The 7,166-nt window shown below is 30.3% G+C and overlaps 1 long non-coding RNA gene across 1 annotated transcript; it reads left to right on the forward strand.

The window, feature by feature from the left end:
* Positions 1–1,568: 1,568 nt before the first annotated feature.
* Positions 1,569–5,119, forward strand: LOC124370717. The gene is made up of 2 exons (XR_006923211.1): positions 1,569–1,945; positions 4,851–5,119. It is a non-coding gene; the product is annotated as an uncharacterized LOC124370717 (long non-coding RNA).
* Positions 5,120–7,166: the final 2,047 nt, after the last annotated feature.

Consider the following 7,166-nt stretch of genomic DNA (forward strand, 5'->3'; position numbering starts at 1 on the left):
CACTAGCCCAGCTGTTTTTTGGTTAGATTATTTGCACCAATTTTTTATATTACCAACGATGGGAGCATCGATGTAAGTATATTATACTTGGAAGATCGGTTGCTAAACTAAAAATGTTGGATGTTTAGCTAGTTGACGGCGGTGTCCGGACCCTGCAGCAATTCCGTCAATTTTGTGTGTCTCAAGTGCATCAGAGAACATTTCTGCACATGCAGCCTATTAGTTACTCAGACAAAACTACTGGTGGCACTTTTGTACAACAATATTGGTGTTCTCAACCACAGTAGGCTATAACACCCAAAGCAAACACTTTCTGCTCAATCAGTTGTTCTTGTTCTAATTGAGGTTTCGAACTACAGAATTGTTGATTGGGCTAAAGTTTGCTACCCAATTAGTTGCCACACAGGTGGCACAAATTATATTACTACTTGTATACAGCTAATAGCGGCATAATAGTAAACGTGAAGGGTATTTTACTACAAAAAAAAAAAAAAAAAACTAAAATCGATAGTTCATAAGTCATAAGTTTAAGCAGCATTGTTTAACGTAATATGCCCTGCACTCATTTAAACTGTGTAGACAAAATACGTTTTTCCTATCAAGACATAGTTATGCTACAGTAAATGGTACACACATACACATGACACCATCAGTGACATCAAGATTTTTTTTTTTTTTTTTTTTTTTTTTTTTTTTATTGATTCTGATCACTTTCCTGTTATTTTAACAACTAATTATATTTGCGAATGTCTATTATAGTTCTTTATCTAGATCTTAACTGTAGTAGAACATAAAATTTCCTTATATTAATTAACTTCAATTATAATGAAGTAGCTCAATTATTTATGTAACAGTTTAAATTAGTAGATCCTAGAAAATATCAATCAAATTACTAGTAATAGAATATCCTTAACTATATCATGATGCTTTTTAAATATGAATAAATAATTGCAACTGAATTATGAGGTATATAGTGGGTTGTGATTACAGTAATTTACAATAAGTACTTAAACGGAATGTAAATTTGTGAGTTAGCCTTAAATCATGCAGTTAACGCAACATTATTTATAAGCTAAATGTACCAATTTAGGATTATTTCGGTATTAATTAAAAAAAAAAACTGAGTTATACGGATAGAAAGAAACCGAATAATACGTGATTTTTAAATTACTTATGTGTTCATTGGATGAAGAAGATTAACTAATAAAAATTTAACTGAGTAATAAGAATTAATGAGGTAACAATTTATAAGTAAAAACCCGTAACAGCAAGTGAATCTCTCACGAGCTAGTCATTAGTATGGCAGATTAGTGCATCACTTCAAGATGCAATACCTCCTAAGTGAAAAATCATTAGGGGCGAATCGAACTCACTAACCTGTAGTGAAACATAAGCGAACGAATCGATTGTTCAGAAAAACGAGCGAATGACTAGTTTTTTCCACGATTGTTCCTAGGTCCTAACACCAAGCGTTCCAGCAGTTTTCAGACTAGAAAATATTTACAGACGTAGGATTATTATTTCTTAAGAATAAAAAAATACCAAAATGATGTTTTGAGACAACATTTTATTAATTCAGTACAAGTTATTAAACACGTTAAACTGTTTTATTAAAAGTTTTAATCAAAGTCGAGTACAATTGATTACTTGACCACGTGACTAAACAAAGCTCCGCCATTGGCTGAGAGGAGAGCTGAGTGTGAATTTTTCCAGAAAACGCTCAGTGGAGAATGTTACTTTTGCTTAAAAACGTGATATTTAACATTAAATTTCAATAGGATATTGTGAGTTTAGACAGTTACAACCTTAAGAAACTGGCTCATCAGTGAGAGGAATAATAATATGCTAATAACTCACTTTTCAGCAAAAGTGGAGAATATGCCTTTTGCAGTTTAGGCCCTTCCTTTCCAGTGTTGTTTACAAGATCTCTGTAATGGTCTTGTTGGTAAGCAATGATACATTTCTTAGCTATAATTTGATGTTCAATTTCATTCCATATTTGTTCAATAATAATGCTAACATAGCAGTGCGATCTGCCCGTAGATTCCATTAATAAAAAGAAAATGCTAACCTAATTCTGGGACAACTACTTAGTTCCTGAACTACTAATCCCTATTAAAAACTAGGATGTGTGTTAAATTTAGGAAGAAAACAAGTCTTTTAATAATTGCCATTCACAGCTATTTTCGGGACTATGCTATATTGATTTTACTGGCCAATTTCTGAAAAAAACCCCATGGATGGTCCTGTATCTCAAAAATGTACAAGCCAGTTTATAAGACTGGGCTGCAGTGTAATAAAAGGCCACCACTACATGACTACAAGAGAATCATATTTATGATTATCTAAACTAAAGAAACAAAAATGGTATTTATTTACATTAGTGTGACCATGGAAAATGAACTTTTTTTCATGGGTTGGGCATTTATAGTCAAGTATTATTATCACAGGTAAGTTACATATGAACTGGGGGTAAAGTATATTATTGTATTATATTTATGCCTTTCGGACATTATTGTGTTAAGGCATCACGTGATCTGGGATTCGACTTTTGCAAGCTTGAGTTAATTTTTTTTCTAAAAGAGCAAGCAGTGCGCAGCGGGCAGGCATCGTTGACAGGATTAACGTATTAATCAGACTTGTCTTTATGAATTGCTTCCACGTGAGATACCGAACATCCAACACAAAGGTGTGCCATTACCACTATTGAACTAGGAAGTTAAGAATAGACGTGGAGGAACAACGGTAGTTTAAAATGGCGTCCCTTCTTTATTTGAGAAGGCGAGGAGTATTACCAAAACCTGTCAAATATGGATAGTGTTGCCAGAGGTACGATAATTATCGTAAAGGTACGATAATTTCATTGATTTTATGCGCCGGTAAGATACACTATGGGTAGTTACATTATCATACCATGAAAGATTTTTGACAAATTTATACAAGTAACAAACCAAAAGTTAATCATAACATAATTTATTATACGAACATAACATACTTTTTCATTAAATGTGTTTGGTACAATTATTTTAAATGAAAGTACGATAATTTCTCGTTGGTATGATAATCAGTATTTAAAATCTGGCTATACTGAGTTTGAGCAGACGAGGAGTTATAGGAAACTGTCAAAAACGGAGTTTTCAGAGGATTTCAAAAAATCGTAACTCCTTTGATTTTCGTTGCCGACGAATTTTTTCTTCACTATTGTTTTCAGGAAAAATTGTAGTATTCAGGAAAAAAAAATTAACATACCTTTCCATGGTCACGTTATTGTAAATTGATACCACAAAAATGTTGAATTACATTATATAAAAACTATCTATATTATTTAGCCTATCTATAACATTTAGAAAACTTTGCAATACCAAAGATGATTTACTGTGTCTTTCTTGGTTTGAAGATATTTGTTTTGTTGTTATTTTTATTATTTGAATGACATATTTGAAATCACCGGTCTTAATGTTCATTTGATAAATGGTTATGGATTGTTTTTATTATTTATGACCTTTAAAGTATTATTTAAACTATTTCTGATAATTTGAAACATGTGCATTTAGTTTAGTATTTTATATATGTTGATATAGATTGATAGTTCTGTTTTTCAATATATAAAGTATTAATTGTAATAAGCGGTATATAAACCGGGTCGGCTTACCATTCTCTGCCCGTCCTCACTTTTTAAGCCACACCAATTTTTGGGACTACCGGTATATTAATTATATTTATCTTTAAATTATGGATTGTCCCATACATGTCTAAAACGGAGAGACGATTTTTATAAAACTTTATATATACACATTCTAGACATAGTCCACTATATAATATAGCCCTTATCCAACTATTTTTGGAATTATATCAATTTTATGTGCCAAGTATTGAAACTAAATTTGAGTCCAGAAACCCAAAAATATACATGCCAGTTTTTATTAAATTTTGCACGGGATACATAGCTGTAGTATAACAAGCGGCCATCAACACATTCAAATCATGATTATAAATATCGATACTATCAAATTCAAGATTTAACATATAGATATTCATAATTAATCATGGCCAGCTGTTTTTAATTCGTTTTATATACTGAGTAGCCTAATGACATCAACAAGAATAATGGCAATGAACCCACAATTACTGTCTCAAATGTATTTTTAAACATTAATCAATGTTTTAAATAGTTACAAGATAATGACCTTTTTCCTTTAAATCCGAAGTAGGATATCCTGTTTGTAGTGAGGTGAAGAAAACTAGAATTAAGTTGGAAATTAAATAGTGTTTCGCTGCAAGAAAAGTCGGAATATTCACAACGTTGCAAAGAATCACTTCAGTTAACTTTTTTTGAACATTCTAAATTTGGTATTATGAATGTAACGGAGATTATGAATGTAATCATAAAAAATTTTAGTTGAAGGCTGTGATATAATAAGCGGCCACCAATGCAATCAAATGATGATTATCTAATGATTGAAACGTGATAGATGTTTTAAAGAACAATATGATTTTGCTAGTTTTCAATTATAGAAAAATTATGTATAAATTAATTTATATAATTTACAAATTATAATGTATAATTAGTATTATTACAACAAAACAATAACATTTAATTAACTTATGTATTTTCAAGGGTAAACTGGACTGCTTGTAAAACAAAGAAGATATTATGTTTGTCACTGTTCTTACCGCTATTAGTCAATAACAAAACACATGATTTCAATTTTTAGTTTATTTCCAAAATGATTTTACTTTGAATTAATTTTGAGCAGTAATGTCGAAATAAATTAAGTATTATTATGCTTTTAAAATCGTATTATAGTGAAGCTATACTTTTATATGTCAAATAAATGTATTTGTTTCAGATTACATAAAACAACTAATTTTTATTTAAACAATGTCTATTTTAAATCACTGGTCTATACTGATCATCGAAAGACCTTGACCCAAATATAAAACAATAATACTGGTCAATTTGATGGAAAAAGTTGAACTAAACCTCTGAGTCCAACTAGCGCACTGCATTGACAACAATGGACACCATCTGCTTGGCGTTATATTTAAAACTAAGTAAAAGTAAATATTAACTTGTGTATTTTATTATATAAAAAGAATGAAATGTATTTCTTCATTACTTTCTTTTTAATTTAATTTCTAAATAACCTCTGCCCCACCCTGTATAATTGTTGTATATAGTAATAAGTTGTATTTGACATATTAAAATTACTTCAACTAATTAGGTCTGAGTGACAACGCTTATGTGAAGCAGTTGTCATATTATCAAGAGTATAACATTGATTACCTCATAAGTTTAAAAGTAAATTGTTGTGAGATTTTTCTAAATTGCCTACCATATTGCAATTTTTGGCAAAATAAGACTAATATAAGACCATTACTACTACTTTAATTATTAATGTTTTGTTATCGAAGATTTAATTAATCTTCAGCTTTTAGAAATTGTAATTCAACCACCCCTAAGTGACAGCGCTGTTTTGAAACTGTTTTTTCGTTATCTGAATTATTTTATTACCTTATAATTTTGTCCCAGTATTGGCATTTTGGCACAAAATTAATATACAGCTACTACTTCCTGAATTATGTTGTATTGTTGAAGAATAAATACTATTTCAACTCATAGAAATAATAATTCAACTACTTCTAAGTGATAACACTGTTGTAAAATTGTTGTCTATTATGTGAAATCAACTACTTCTAAGTGATAATACTGCTGTGTAATTGTTGTCTATTATATGAAATAATTTAATTACCATACAAACTTTAGAAGTAATGTTTTGTAAAATTTGAACTAATTTGGCCACTGTGCAGGCATTTTTTGCAAAATCATTTTATGTAGAAATACTATCTGTTATACTAGATCATTGTATGATAGATGATCACATAATATTTTAGCTCAAATGAACTTTTCAAAAACTACATTTAAGTAACGAAGCTCTTGTGAAGCAGTTGTCATGTAATGTGAGATAATTTTGATTACCTCATGTGTGGTTTCTATATCTAACACATTGTAAAATTTGTACTAAACTGCCTACTGTGTTGGCAGCTTTAGCAAAAAACATGTAACGTGGAATTACCATTACTGGTACCTCTATTAGTAGAACATTCATTCTATAATTGAACAACACGTAATTAAACCTGAATAAACCTTTCATGAACTATGTTTGAGTGACAAAGCTCTTGTAAGGCAGTTGTCATGTAATGTTGTGAGGCTAATTTGATTACATCATGAGTGAGTTCTAGATCTAATAAAGTGTTATATCTCTGCTAAATTGCCTAAGTTACTGTGTTGGCACCTTTAGCAAAAACATGTAACGTGGAATTACCAATACCTCTATTAGTAGAACATTCATTCTATAATTGAAGAACACGTATTTAAACCCGAATAAACCTTTTATTAACTATGTTTAAGTGACAAAGCTCTTGTGAAAGCAGTTCTCATGTAATGTTAAGAGACCAATTTGATTACCTCATGAGTGAGTTCTAGATTTAATAAATTGTAATATATGTACTAAATTGCCTACTGTGTTGGCACCTTTAGCAAAAACATGTAACGTGGAATTACCATTACCTCTATTAGTAGAACATTCATTCTATAATTGAAGAACATGTATTTAAACCCGAATAAACCTTTTATTAACTATGTTTAAGTGACAAAGCTCTTGTGAAGCAGTTGTCATGAAATATTGTCCGATCATTTTGATTACCACATGCGTGGTTTCTATATCTAATACACTGTAAAAATTTGTACTAAACTGCCTATTGTATTTGGTCTTTTAGCAAAAATGTGTAATGTAATGGAATGTATAATTATTACAATAGTATTAGTAGATCATTGTGTAATAGATGGTCACATATTACAGCTCAAACAAACTAGTTATTAACTATGTTTAAGTGACAAAGCTCTTGTGAAGCAGTTGTCATGAAATATTGTCCGATCATTTTGATTACCACATGCGTGGTTGCTATATCTAATACACTGTAACATTTGTACTAAATTGCCTATTGTATTTGGTCTTTTAGCAAAAGTGTGTAATGTAATGTATAATTATTACAATAGTATTAGTAGATCATTGTGTAATAGATGGTCACATATTACAGCTCAAACAAACAGGTTATCAGCTATGTTTAAGTGACAAAGCTCTTGTGAAGCAGTTGTCATGTAA

Source organism: Homalodisca vitripennis, unplaced genomic scaffold, assembly GCF_021130785.1.
Source record: "Homalodisca vitripennis isolate AUS2020 unplaced genomic scaffold, UT_GWSS_2.1 ScUCBcl_455;HRSCAF=2500, whole genome shotgun sequence".
Lineage (NCBI taxonomy): Eukaryota > Metazoa > Arthropoda > Insecta > Hemiptera > Cicadellidae > Homalodisca > Homalodisca vitripennis.